This window comes from Sorex fumeus, unplaced genomic scaffold (assembly GCF_029834395.1).
Source record: "Sorex fumeus unplaced genomic scaffold, SorFum_2.1 ptg000044l, whole genome shotgun sequence".
Classification (NCBI taxonomy): domain Eukaryota; kingdom Metazoa; phylum Chordata; class Mammalia; order Eulipotyphla; family Soricidae; genus Sorex; species Sorex fumeus.
In genome coordinates, this window is record NW_026606101.1 from 61,731,598 (window position 1) to 61,746,660 (window position 15,063).

At 46.8% G+C, this 15,063-nt stretch overlaps 1 pseudogene; it reads right to left on the reverse strand.

Moving 5' to 3' along the window:
• Positions 1–7,752: 7,752 nt before the first annotated feature.
• Positions 7,753–8,055, reverse strand: LOC130030739 (ATP synthase subunit g, mitochondrial-like; annotated as a pseudogene).
• Between the last annotated feature and the right edge of the window lie 7,008 nt (positions 8,056–15,063).

Consider the following 15,063-nt stretch of genomic DNA (forward strand, 5'->3'; position numbering starts at 1 on the left):
TTCCCCAGAGCAGCCCTCAGCGGTGGGAACATGTACCAGTCCTCTCAACGCTTCTTTTTCCAGACTAAACATCCTCAATGCTTACTTTTTGTGACTTGTTCCAACAAGCCTATTGTTTTCAAGGGCTCTTGAAAGAACATTCTCCACAAGGTGAAATAGAAATGAGTAGTCATGCTGGTGCTGACCTGACCCCTTCCTACAGCTCAGCAAGAACAAATACTTCCACGTCTCTCCAGTGGTGCAGAAATAATTGGCAAGCGCCGTGCTCATACACTCACTCGCCCTCACTGTGCCAACAGGAGATTAGGAGAGTTTGAAGAGTGTGTGGTTTCTGGTTTTGTAGAAAAACAGAAGGTCATCCCACAGTTTATCTCCTTCCCATTAAATATTGATGAGTAATAAAGCAAGAAGACTGAGTGTCAGTAATTCAATTGAAAGCTTTCCTGTGAGAAGCATGGGGCAGGGCCCAATGGACCTCCTTGAAAGCGAAAAAGGGGAACTTGATGGTAGAAAAATTCCTGAAGAGAATTGTTTTAGTTAAGGGCTCCTAAGTATTGTTTTCCAGAATCTTCACTCAGAAAGAATCTTCACTAGAAAGTGGTTCTTATATCATATGTCTTAGATATATGTGGTAAAAATAATCAATAGAATGAGTTCCCTACGTCCTCCCTCCCTCCTCCCTTCCTCCTTCACTCCTTTTCTTCTTCTTTCCTCCCTTCCTTCCTTGCTTCCTACCTTTTTTCTTCCTTCCTTCCTTCCTTCCTTCCTTCCTTCCTTCCTTCCTTCCTTCCTTTCTACTTCCTTTTTCTCTCACCTTATTAAACAATGCATTTCGGAGAACAAAGGCCATGATTTCAGTGTTGACTCATTCCTTACTTCACCTGAGTAGATTTGGGTTTAAGTCCAAAAGTCTTTTTGCATTAAAGACTATGAGTGGGCCAAAGTTTAATCTGCAGTAATGAGGTCTAACCTGCAATCAAATCTAAAAGAACAGCATTACTTTCATTTCATCCTGTGCATCTATTACTAGTCCAGTCTACTAATTTTTTTAATTGGCTTCAAATCTTTCCTTAAGGTTTATTTTATGCAGACATATCCTGGAGCTAGATCTACAGAGTCTTTTAATCATCTTTTTAATGAAAAGACGTGATTTAAAGTTTAGGAGTTTTCATCATATCATTCAACAGTCATCTCCTGGTAAAGGGCAATAATAAACTCAAGGCAGCATCTTACTTTTTTTTTCGATTGAATCATCATGAGATACAGTCACAGACTTACAAACTTTCATGATTACGTTTCAGTCATGCAATGATCCAGCACCCGTCCCTCCACCAGTGCCCATTCTCTACCACCAATGTTCCCAGTATCCCTCCTGCCACCCCATCCCTTCCCACCCCCTGACTCTGTAGCAGGCATATTCTCTCTTATTCTCTCTCTCTCATTTGGGTGTTATTGTTTGCAATACTAAGAGGCCACCATGTTTGATCCATAGACTACTTTCAACACACATCTCCCATCCCGAGTGATCCCTTCAACTATCATTTACTTAGTGGTCCTTAGTGGTCCCTTCTCTATTCCAGCTGCCTTCCCCCAACCTCCCAACATATGAGGTCGGCTTCCAAGCTGTAGTGCAATCCCCCTGGCCCTTATCTCTACTGTCCTTAGGTATAAGGACATAATATATTATATGTTACTTTATATTCCGCAAATGATCATCTTCAGTTTTGCTTGCTGCTAAACCTTGGGTCAGAGATGAGATGAGAACCCAAAGGCCATGCCGACCTGGGAGACCAGCAGATTTGAAGAGAAAGATTTCTCTGCTTCAGATCACCAGCACCTTCACCGACTTATTTTATACTCTGGGTCACCTGGAGGAGGGATTCAGTTTTGCTGCCCATCTCAGACTTGGAACTAGGCTGAGTCATCCAAATGTCAAAGGGACTATGTCCTGATTCTGTAACTGAGAAGGCAGAGGCAAAGAAGACCTCCTGAGAGGTCAAAGTGCCCTGCACTGACCACTGAGCTCTTCTGCTAAAGCTGAGATAGAAACAAGTCTGAGACTCAGCAATGACAGCCCTGAGCCTGCACTGGGATAGGAGGAGATGTGAATACTCCGCCCTTCTCCTGTTCTCTGAATTCAGTGGGGTTCAGTGTGAAGTACTTGTCCTGACTCTTACTCTGAGGGACCCTAGAGGAACAGATGCCACTTTTCCTATAAGTCCCGTCTCTGGCATGGCCCCGCTCTGGAGCTGTCTTTGACCTGCTTGGGAAGCACCTCAACCCATGCATGCTTGCACCAGGGCCTGGTCTAGACCTCGAGAGATGCCCAAATCCATCACAAATGAATTATATGTGAGTTAACATAAGCTCTGCTCCAAAGCCAATGTAGGTTGACTAGGAGGTCTTGTTCAAAATGTTGATTTGAAAATAAAGAGACTAAATCTGGTCGAAGATTCAGGAAGTGAGCGGCAGAAAAAGTTAAAAGTCAAGAGAACAGGGTGGACTCCTCGGGACACGGGACAAGGAAAAACAGGGGCCCATCTTCCCCCCGCCCTGCTCCTCTCCCTTTCCTCTCCTTCCTCCTTCCTTCTCTCTCCTTCTATCCTTTCTCTTCTTCTCTTTTTCATAATTAATCAAATTTGACTTTAAATTTTTAAAATAGTTTTAAATTTTTTCTATGTTTTGGTTTTTAGACCACATCCAGCCGTGCATATGGCTTACTCGGTGCTCAAGCGATCTTTCCTGGTGGTGCTTGGGGGACAGTATGAGTGGCTGGGGACAGAAACAGGCAGCGTATAAAACAAGGGCCTTAGCTCTCACACTCTCTGAGCTCCACCAATAAATTCTTAAATTGATTGTAAAATTATTTTTTTACAATCATGCTAACATTTATGTCTGATGTTTAGTTGATGCTTGATTCTCAGCGCCGAACTTCCCAGGAGAATGTCTTCCAGTTTAGTTTCTCTTCCAAGGTGCTTTTGGTCAGGCAGCAGCTGGTAGGGGCAGGCACTTTCCCCCATGTTCCAGTTCTGTCTCAGAGACTGATTACTGTGGGGTTCGGGCGAGGTCCTTCTGCTCCCGAGCTGCAATTTCTCATGAGGGAGGGAAAGAATGCAGGGTACCACCTCGTCTATGGCTGATTCAGGTTCGATCCTCCTAGTGTGCATGATCCCCTAAGCCCTGCCAGGTGTGCTGCTGGAAGTGACACTGGAGATCCATAGCACAGCAGGACCCAAACAACACAGTGTCCTTAGGACAAACACAACCCAATTGGCTGAGACTCTCCAGTGGTGGTTTCCAGGCTCCCCTGAGAACTTCTTGGAAGATAAGGGGAGGTCGAAGAAGGGGATGGTCACTGGAAGTCATTCTTGCCCTGTCTGCACCCAAGGGTCAGCTGGGAGCACAAACAAGGGAACAAGTAAGAAAACTATTTGCATGATCCATGGCCCTGTGTAGACGTTATTCTCTGGGGAATGATGACCCATTGGCTCTTATCAACAGCACCCCAAAAGGTGAATTTTGATGTTAACAGCCTAGCTCGATCCCTCCCCTTCCTACATGGGACCTCAGCTTGGTGTTGAAGGAGCCTGTTGAGGCTGGTGAGAGGGAGAGAGTACATAAGATATTGCAGTAACTGCGTGAACTGGCAGTTTACCCACCATCAACTGCTTCTCCCCATACCATGTGAAAGAGTTTAACATTTTGTCTAGTATGGACAGAAAGCGACATTCATTAGTAGAAAAAGACATTTAGGTGATGAGAAAGGAGAATTGCAGTGATAACTAAGAGATTCTCCAGGCACTTGGAGGTCAGATTTCCAAATCACCACGTGCTTGATTTTGTTCTGAGCACAAGTGGGGCTGAAGAGAGCCCTTCAGCCTGTGCCAGACCTCTGAGTCCACCTTACACTCTCACAGCTGAGAGACCACTGGGTCCACAGGTGCCCAAACCTTTTACCTCCCAAAAGACTTTTGAGTTATCTGTCACCCTTGATTCACATTTAAAAAGTTGTTGTGTACCAAGCACACCGACCCTATAAAGTTAAGATGGATACTTATTAAAGAAGCATAAGACTACTGAGAGGGCTTCTGACCAGCACAGATATCCTCAGACACAGGATCTATACTGTGTTAGTGATAAGCAAAGAAATTTTATTCTCTAGCTCCATCAGTCTCTTTTGTGGGGAAATGTAAATTTTTCAACAGATATTTTGACATCTAGGACATAGAGTGTCTCTGAGAACTTGTGCTAGACCAGGAACCCAAATGCTAGAATTTTGAGACTAAGCCAAGTTCCAGAGAGAAGTGATTATCCAAGGACACACAGGGAATTGGAGACAATCAGAGACTCAGCTTAGGCCTCCCAAACCCCACCCTGGACCATATTTTCAGCACCAGGGCCTTCCTTTAAGCTGGGAGGCAGCTGTGCACACCTCCAGCCTCAGCTTTCTGGATCTTCTGCTGTTTCCACCAATCCAGACTCCAGTCGACCTGGGAGAGTTCACAGGAATTGATAGAGTCCAATTTTCTGTCAAGTATTATAAAACCCAGCTCACAACCAACCAAGCTGCCTGCCAGGTGACCCATCCTGGCAGAGGAATGAGCCCCAGCAAGGTCGCAGTGACGCCGTGAGCCTGTTCCAGTGGCCTATCCCCATGTCAGGTGTTTCTTGAAAATGCCAAATCTCATTTCCTCTTGGGAAATAGAGCAGGCGGGTATCACACAGGGCTTGCCTGGCCCCAGCTTGATGGCCGGGGCGCCCAGGGCCCAGGGAAGCGTTACTGCATGTGCCAGATGAGGAGAACAGGCAGGAGAAGAGGGGGCCTGGCTGTGTTTTCAGGTCAAGCTCGATCCTATTGACTGTTAAAACAGGGGCACCGGCAACCAATCTTGATAAAGAGAAATCATATGTATGTATTTATATACACACATATATATGTGTGTACCTAGAGTAGCACACCACATTTGGTGGGGTGTAAAGTAGAAGCAACCGATCTTGATAAACACATATATATATATATATAATATAAAATACACACACACATATATATATGCACACAAGGCTCAATCTGTAACAACATGATCACTTATACAAGGGCTTAATGGCTCCAAGGTGAGATACAACAATTTTCACACACGTTCCCCTAAGAAAATCTTTTTGGATCATTTTCAGCCAATTATTCATAATAAGCAATACAAAATAAATTATATAGAATCTGCCTTTGGGGCAAACTTGGGTGGGTGGTGGGAAAATTCAAATTAATGGTGTTGGGAAGGTATAATGGTGATGGGATTGGTGTTGAAATATTAAATGTAATAAATCTTTGTGAATGACTTTATAAAAGTAAAATGAAAAAAAAAATTGTGGCACCATGGGTGCCCCCAGGGACCTCATTCAAGGAGCTCAGAAGGCCTGACTTGTGAATGTAAAACCGAGAGGTCATTCTTTGGTGCTGCCACCTGTGTCATCATAGCTCTGCATGTGCCCGGCATCTCTGCCATCTGTGTTCCCCCTATGTGACAGCATTCCCTACTGCACCTATGTGTGTGTGTGTGTGTGTGTGTGTGAGAGAGAGAGAGAGAGAGAGAGAGAGAGAGGACATTAGCCCCATAAGGACAACAATCAGTGGGCACCAAAACTAAAAATGCATGCAAGCAACAGGGTCAACAGAGTCCCGGAGGGCACCTGTGCCAGCTCCACACCCAAAGGAGTAAGACCCCCATGAGCACTGCAACTAAATGTGTGAGTACTGCAACCAAGGTCTGGGACACCCTGCACAATGAAAAAACTGAGGGGAGGACTGGGGGGGGGGGAGGGAAGGTGATGTGGCCATGATTTTTCCTTTCCTGTGTCAACCAGGAGAGAAAAATGTCATTTCCTGGTCACTGAGAATTAATACTTTTTCGGCTAAGCACTGGGGGTCGTGCTATAAGACACCCAGACCTCTGGCCTGGAGAGCTTTTTTAAGAGCAGATATAGGACAATCTGACCCCTGTGTCCCAAGTCCAGCATTATATGGCCGTGTTCCTCCTTTCTACAGAGTTAGGAGACAAACAGGAGCTTCCTATTTGATTGCATTCTCATTTCTTTAGTTTAGTTTAGTTTTGCAGCGCCAGGAAGTGAACTCAGGTTTCTGGCATTCAAGGCAAGTGCTCGACACTGAGCCACATTCACAGCCCTGAAAAGGAATTTACTGTTTTTTTTTTTAATGTACATTTATAATTGGAGCTCCTAAATAAAACGTTCAGGCCCATTTCTACTTGTTAATTATACAATGTACAGGAAGAGGCCTCATTCATTTGGTTAATATTTGTTGTTGTGACATGGGGGAAGGTAACTCCAAGGGCAAGAGTGTTGTCTGGTATTCACAGGTTTCTACATCTATCCCCAGCCCTGTAGGTCCTCCTCAGCATCGCTGACTGTCGCCCTAAAGCCTGCTAGTACCTCTGAGGAATACTTCCCACACAAAAATATTTAGTGGTTCTCCTAAAGATTCAGGCTCTGTGCCTGGAACAGAGTTGAAGGGTGAGAACCAAAGATAAGCCCTTTCTTATCCTCTTGGTGACATCCGCAATTATCGAATGTCTATTTCCCTGTTAGAAAACAGGTCCACACCTGGGTGCAGATACAGTTTCTGTCCTATTTATCTCCAGCCCTGCCCCAACATAACTAGACACACTCTCATGTTTCAAGTGGAAGGACAGTGAATTAAGGACAGTGAATAAATGAAGGAACAACTAAGTAGGGGCGAATTTGTGGGACTCGCCGAGTATTTTTTAAGATGTCCCTTAAACATGTTCAGGTATGTTTTCTTTCTCAGGCAGCCATGTCTTCATAGCTTGCTTTATTCCAGAAGGGCTTAAGGCAGAGTAACCAGAGGCAAAGCTTCAATTCTTAGGTGCCAAAACAAGTGTTTAATGATGAGTGTCCACACCTCAGCTTGGCTTAATTCAGACGCAGACAGTTCTGGAGCAAGGCGTTGCATCTGCCTTGATTCTTGCTCTCAGGCTGCTTTGTGTGTGGTGCTGTTTGAAGGCGCAGGCCCAGAACAATAGTTCTGGGGGAAATGAAGAGATTCAGCCAAGGAGCCCTTAATGCCGCAGCAGCCAAAGGGTAGGTGATAAGCCGTCAGAGAACAGAGCATGTTTCCTTCTTTGCTCGGCCCCCCGACAAGTCAACCATCATTCAGCAACCCATCTGACACGATTCTGTGAGATTTTATTAACATACAGAAAAACTGGGTGCTACGTAGGATAAAAGATTAATGTTCTTGGCCCAGCTTTACAGACTCATGATTAAATCACAGAAGAGATTAATTAGCCGCAAAATTTCACGGTCACACCAGTTGAAAGACTGGCTGAAAACTCTAGGGCACCTTTGGGAGGGGGGAGGACCGAGTTCCCTGCCTGTCAAAGTCCAGGCAGGCATCCACTCACATCCAGACAAATGCCGCTAGGACAGCACTCTACAATAGTGACTTCCCATTTTGAGCATCTGGTGAGATGGGAAAGTCACATAGAAGCCAAGAAAGCTCAGTAATAAGCAAGCCAAGTAAGCTCTATAACACCAAAGGCTCTACTAGCAACATCAGCCTTGTAAACTCTCAACAGGACTTACTGTCCCCATGGTGAGATATCACAATTTTTACAAATTTCTTTTTGATAGAGAGAACAGACATTATTTTATTCAAATATCGTCTGACCACACATGTTCCAAGAACACTCAAGTGAACAAACAGCTGTTCATTGGTCTTCAGATATCATAGCCAAGGAGGCCACGTTTTCCAATGATCTCTCTGACATAGAACCACATCCACACGTCTGATCACCAAACCATTCAGCAAAGCTTTCTTCACTGTGAGATACTTGAAGCTTCCTGTCTTTGCACTGTTGACTATTTTTTTCAGCTTTGAAAAGCTGTTGGAATCTCAGCGTGGGTTGGAGAAATCAGCTCAACCTTGGCATACTGGAGAAATGTGGCAAATTGAGGCTTTAAGTAAGTCACAGCAGCACTGATGATGGTCTTCTCTGTGAGGTTACGCACAAACTGGGCCATAATGCCCAGCCCACCGAGCCAAATTTTCACAAATATTTTTTACTAAAGTATTTTTTTAATAATTCTATTAACCAGTTAGCACTGTAGTAACACTGTAGCACTGTCCTCCCGTTGTTCTTCGTTGCTCGAGCGGCACCAGTAACATCTCCCTTGTGAGACTTGTTGTTACTGTTTTTGGCATATTGAATATGTCATTGGTAGCTTGCCAGGCTTTGCTGTGAGGGAGAGATACTCTTGTTAGCTTGCTGGGCTCTCCGAGAGCGACAGAGGAGTCAAACCTGGGTCGGCGGCATGCAAGGTGAACACCTTACCTGCTGTGATATTGCTCCAGTTAGCAATACAAAAAATTATATTGGACCCTATTAAAGGAACAGGCGTGAAGTGTGGTTGGGGGAAATGGGGACAGTTGTGGAGGGAAGGTCACACAGGTGGTGGAATTGGTGTTAGAACACTGTAACAACTGCATCACGAGCAACTCTGTAAGCCAAGGTGTTTAAATAAAGTAGAAAAGAAAACATTTGTGTTCTAAGTGTCCATGCCCACCAACCACATCAATTGCCCATTTTGCGGGGAGCAGTGGTCAGGAATTTGGGGAATTCTATTGTTTCCTTATACAACCCATAAGACGCACCAGAAATTTGTCAGACTCTAGATGCAGTTGAAGAATAGAGTTCCTCAAGATGGACCGCACAGGCCTTCCCAAGATCCTGAGTCCCTTTGGAATGTGCATTATTTCAAGTTAAAATCAATTCAGGTCTTATGGCTGGAGCGATAGCACAGCGGGTAGGGCATTTGCCTTGCACTCAGCCAACTCGGCTGACCCGAGTTCGATTTTTCCACCCCTCTCGGAGAGCCCGGAAATCTACCGAGAGTATATTGCCCGCATGGCAAAGCCTGGCAAGCTATCCATGGCGTAATCGATATGCCAAACAAGTCTCACAATGGGCCCGCTCGAGCAAATTGATGAACAACGGGAGGACAGTGACAGTGACAGCGACATCCCATATGGTCCCCCGAGCATTGCCAGGAGTAATTCCTGAGTGCAAAGCCAGGCGTAACCCCTGAGCATCGCCAAAATAAAAGATTAACTCAGGTCTTACAGGCACAGAAGGAAATCTTACCACCTCTAAAATTAACCCAGATGAATGAAATTTGCTGATATAATTCAAAATTCGGACTTTACCAACAAATATTTCATCATACAATAAATATTTCCAGTCTCTGTCAGGACAAATATCTAATTGTGACTTATCTGGCCTTGCTCAGATGTATCCTCCTTTCCCTGTCACTTGACAGTCCCCATTTCTCTCCTGGAAGCTCCAGCCCTCTTTCCCATCCTTTCTCAGGCCCTTCCTTCCTTCCTTCCTTCCTTCCTTCCTTCCTTCCTTCCTTCCTTCCTTCCTTCCTCTCTTCTGTACATTCTCCCTCCCTCCCTCCTTCCCTCCCTCCTTCCTTCCTTCCTTCCCTCTCTCCCTTCCATTCTTTTCTCCCTCTTTTTATTCCCTCCCACCCCTCACTCTTCCCTTCTTTCCCTCCCTCCATATCTTCTGCCCTTCTTCTTTGTTTTTGTCTTTCTCTTCTCCACTCCCGGCAGTGCACAGGGATTTTTCCCAACTCTGCTCAGGGATTATTCCTGGCAGTCCTCGAAGTACCTTATGGGGTGCTGTGGATCAAACCCAGGTCAGATGAGTGCCAGGCAATTGCCCAGGTTTTCCCACTTTGTTCTGGCCCCATGGTCAGGGATTTCTTGGGAAAATGAAACACCAAAAGCAACAAAGCATTGCGGGTGACAACCGTCCAGGTGAAACACTGCTCTCTGAGCATGACCTCTCAGTGTGCTGGGAAACTGGGAGTCATTCCTGGGCTGTGGCTAGTGGGGGGTTGAGGTAGAAATGGGGGGATGAGGCTGGAGAGGCGGGCAGGCCAGAGATCACAACCCAACTCACATTTCATCTCAGGTGCAACAAGAAAGCAGAGACCGCAGGGGCCGTCAGCAGGAAAGTGCTCTCAGCTTGCCACAGAGTGGTCAGGGCACAAGGCCCGGTGGATCTGCCACCACAGGATGACACAAGGCCGAGAGGAAGGCATAACAGGAGTGAGGAGAGATGGACTCCAGTCTCAGAGAAACACCTGCGAAAAACTGGAACTGCTTGAGATAGAAGCCAGCAGAGGAGAATTCTGTTTTCCATGGAAACTGCTCCTCTCAGGACCTGCATTTCATCAACCTTTGCAACTCTGGGCCAGTTCATCCATTTCAGGTGGTTTAGAAGTCCCTCGTGGAGGCAGAATCTCCCCCCCCCCCCCCCACACACACACCAGAAACCCTCTCATCTAATTCGATGAGCACTGTGAACCCTTTCTGTGAAATTCATTCATCAGAAGTGGGCCCCTGGCACCTCTGGCACCTCCGGCTTTCAGCAGGGAAAATTTCCTTGAAATTGCTTCATCTGCAGGGTGGGATGGGCCACATCTCTGCAATTTAGAGTCATTTCAGTGTTGCTTCTTCCAAGCGCCCAGGTTCTGATGGGAGCAGACAAGAAGGTTCTTTGTGTGTGTGTGTGTGTGTGTGTGTGTGTGTGTGAGATGGGGGGGGGGGGGGACAGGTTATGTCCACTCAATGCCAAGCACTTCAGGGTCTGTGGGGGACCCCAGGCATGAGCATTTGTCTAAACTCTCCCATTTGTCCCATAGCGCAACCCAGGGTGAGAAGATCTGAAGGGTGGAAAATGAGCCTTCTGCCTCGATGACTGCAAGAAACAACTTGAACCCTCCAGAGAAGGGTGCTGAGGTCAGGAGAGGTGGAGCCCAGTCCCTTGCCAGCTCAAAGGGTTACCTTAGGAAGGCCCCTAGGGAGCAGATGGGAGAAGCTGGAGCAGAGAAAACAGCGTTAGCCTAAGGCAAGACCGAGGGAGATTGGAAGGTCCCAAGAGGAGTTCTTTGGCCTCTAGCCTGCCCAGCAGCACCGAGACGATCCAGATGGATCCAGACCCAGGGAGGCCAGCCCTGAACTCCCACCACTGTGTGTACCTCTGTTTCTCAGGTCATCCGGGACTTCCCTGTATCTTCCACTGAGCTTCCCTAAAGGCAGAAAAAGCCCTGTGTGTTTGTGTGTCTGTGTGTGTCTATGTGTGTCTGTGTGTGTGTGTCTGTGTGTGTGTTCTCCCTGTGAAGGACAGTGAATGCTCCCTCTCCCTTTCTGAGTGCTTGGTAAGATGCCCAGTAATAGAAGCTGGCAGAAGCTTATTAACCTGTGGGCCTCCCGCATACGTGGGAAAACTGAGGAGCACGTCAAGGCAGACCGAGCAGGGGCACAAGAGCTCACAGGCGCCCTCCTCACCATGGTGGCCAGGAGGCAGGGGACATGGGGCTGTCCTGGGGAGTATTTGCTCCTCCTCCACCCCAGGCCCCTGCTCGCTCCACAGTCTTCCTCTCTACCTGTCCAACAGAATTGCTGTGCCCCCTGAATTGGCTACGTGGCCACTGTCCCACTGCAGCCACAAGGTTTTGTGCATAGAACTCAACCTCTGCATGCCTTCATATCCTCAGCGACACAATCAGGTCACAGATCAAAGGCATGCCCTGGGACTTTTGTGAGAAACAGCAATATTCCATGGAAAGCACTCCAGGGTGAGCCTGCAGGCTGTGCTTACCTGAGCTTTGTCTCTTCTCTTGGGGTGCTCTGGGGGAGAAACTCTGCGGGGGAAACTCTTAGACTTCGTCACCTATCACTGAATGGCTGCCGTGGAGGGGCAGGCTCGGTTCCGAGAGAAGGCCACACGGGTGTTAGACATTTCCACCGTGTTGTGTCTGACTTGACGTCAGTTTTCCCTGGCCTGACTTAGGGGCTCAAAGGTGATAGCACTCGCCTCTCACTGTACACAGCACTGTGCTGAGTGCAAGAGTTGGCTGTTGCCATGACTGCATGAAAAAAAAAAGGACAATAGAGTGAGTAAACATGGAAGACCATGCGGTAGGGTCTATGATACCTCTGCAAGGTCTGCAGGGGAGTTTGTTTCAAAGTGACACGTGTCATTAGAGGTCTTTCTTGCACTCCAGTCTAAGACATCTTTGCACACAGCTCAGTGTCTCAATTTACCCACATCTAAAGGCAATATGATCATCGCTGCTGCTGTGTCTCATTCATGGCAATTTTGGGAGATTCAAATGGGATCTACTCATTCAGTGAGACTCAGTGAACACTGTCTTAATCAGTCTCTGTGTGTCTGGGAGAGCGGGAGCATGTATAAAATCTCCACACTGCTGTCACATTGGTTGATATATTTGAATATGTTTTTTTTGTTCACCTCTTCAAATATTAGTTATCACACCACACCTACCATCAAAATGTTAATTCTTTCCACCCCAAGTCTGTCACGACTCCTTTTTGCCCAAACAATGCAACATGCACTGCTTGCAACATGTAAGCATTGCACTGCCAGAAGTTCCTTAAATTTATGAGGTAGTGAACTTTTGATTAATTGTCTTTGTGTGTGTGCCTTACTGTGGCAATTTTTTTGTTGTTGTTCCCACATTTAGTTTCGCACTTCATATGGGGTGGCAACCCACTGTTGAAGAAGTGAGAGTTTATTTGACGCTTTAGAGCCTATATTCCCCATGGTGATTCTTAAAACAAGGTTTGGATCCCACTTGACAGTGGAATCATCCAATAGTTGTTGATCTCCTTCTGATTTAGTTCACTTAGCATGACCCTCCCTGGCCCCCAGTTCCTTCTGTGCTGTTGCAAAAGGCAAGGCCAGATTGGCTCATAAGCTAAGTGGAAAATACTGTGAACATGTACCATATATTCTGTTGCCACTTATCTGCTTTGTGCAACCTGAGCCATCTCTATCTCTTGGCTCTTGTAAATAGCACTACTAGGAACAGAGGTGTGCAACTATCTTTTTTAATTAGTGTTTTTATAGTCTTTTAATAGATTCCTAGGCGTTGAAATTGCTAAATCCATTGTGGTAAGTCTATCATAAGTGTCTGGAGAAATCTTCCTAAGATTTCCATCAAGGTGGGATCAACTCATCTTCCCATAACCTGCCCCACAATCCTGCCAATCATCCTCACAATTTTATGCAAATGAGAGCTACAAGACTGCAAAACAGGCATTCTCTTCCATTCTATTCAGTGTGGTCCTAGCGAGAGGCAGAAGATCCACGTTCCCCCTGGAGGATGTTTAAGATGATGACAATGGCTATTCATGAATCACGAATCACGACCATCCTGTTATTCGTCGATTGCCTCGAGCAGGCCCCAGTAACGTCTCCTTCATCCTAGCCCTGAGATTTTTCAGAAAGTGCTATATTCAAGGCTCTTTAGGAGAATGAGACCCATCATTGTTACTGGTATTTCGCATGTTGGGTATGCCACGGGAAGTTTGCCAGACTGCCGTGTGAGCAGGTTACATTCGGTAGCCTGCCAGTTTGTCCAAAGTAGGAATGAGATAATAAGATGTCATAATAAGATGTCGCGCAGCTGCGAATGCGGCCACACGGTTCCGGGAGCTGGTTTTTATAGTCTCTGAGTCTTGGCCGTTGATGGGATTACACAGCACCAGGGGGCCAGTTGGTGGATGTGAACCCCGCCTACTGGAATTTGGAGGATCTGGGTGGAGGATGCTCGGCCCAAATCCGAGTAGGCTTGGAGATCTCGGCCCCGGAACTCGCGTGGATTTGCCCCTCTGCCAGTACCTTCAGGTGTGCGGAGAGTGGTCTCTGCATGGTGGTGGCTGGTCCTGGAGGTCTTCGGCTGCCGGAGCCCTGGTCGGGGCGGGGAGGAAAGCTCAACCCGCTCCCCACCAAGTGGCCCCGGCGAGGACAGCCAGGCGCGGGGGCAGGAAAATGCACTGTTGTGACAATAGCTATTATCACAAGGATATTCTACTTGTCCACACTGCACTTCGCTATGGAGTCTCACACATATTTTTCTCCCATCACCTTCAGGCAATGGACCCTCACTAAGGAAGAGGAGAGCTCCAGTGACTTCTGCATCTGTTTCTAACTGCAGTGTTTTCTTTCTCTTTCTTTCTTTCTTTCTTTCTTTCTTTTTTCTTTCTTTCTTTCTTTCTTTCTTTCTTTTTTTTTCTTTCTTTCTTTCGTTACTCCTCCTCTTCCTTCTATGCACTGCCATTGCAAGTTGTTAAGGTTGTGGTGATTTTTTTTTCTTTTTGAGTCACACCCGGTGATGTTCAGGGGTTACTCCTGGCTCTACACTCAGGAATCACTCCTGGTGGTGCTCGGGGTCCATATAGGATGCTGGAAATCGAACCCGGGTCAGCCATGTGCAAGCCCTACCAGCTATATTATCGCTCCAGCCCCTATGGTTGTAGTGTTGATGGCAACTTGTGTTCAAGGCTGGTGCCTGGGGTGTTGGCTGAACCCTCTGGTGCCAGGAAGAGGTGAGGACAGCAGCTTCAGTCCAGGTTGCCATGCTTGTGCTTCTGGCTTCAGACAGACCTTTTCTTTCTATTTTCTTTCTAGGCACCTTGGCCGGCCAAGCTGTGAACTTTGCGATTCCCTTTCACGACACTCCTGGCTCCAAATAGCCAGAATCAGTTTTTGCTGCCTACAAGGAAGAAGCGAAATGATCGACTCTGTGCATGACCTTGACTAAGAGTTTGTTTTGATTTAGGGATTAACTCTCCACCGAACTCATGCAGAACAGAACAAAAATCTACAGGTGAGGTGTGGGGCCTTGAGAGTCTCACATCCATCTACTGATGACTCTTGGCAAGCGTGAGCCTTCGCTGGCATTCCCGGGTTTCTTATTCCCTAAGGAGAAGTACCCTCCGCTGGGGCTCCTGTGCCCCTACTTCCTTTAGTCTCCCCATCCATCACCACCCTCCAGGTCAGCACCCAAGGGGTAATAACTTCCACCCATGACTGCCACTCAAGTTCTCCCCCAACCCCCACCCGTCCTCCCGTTGTTCATCGATTTGCTCGAGTGGGCCCAGTAACATCTCCATTGTGAGACTTCTTGTTACTGTGTTTGGCGTATTGAATA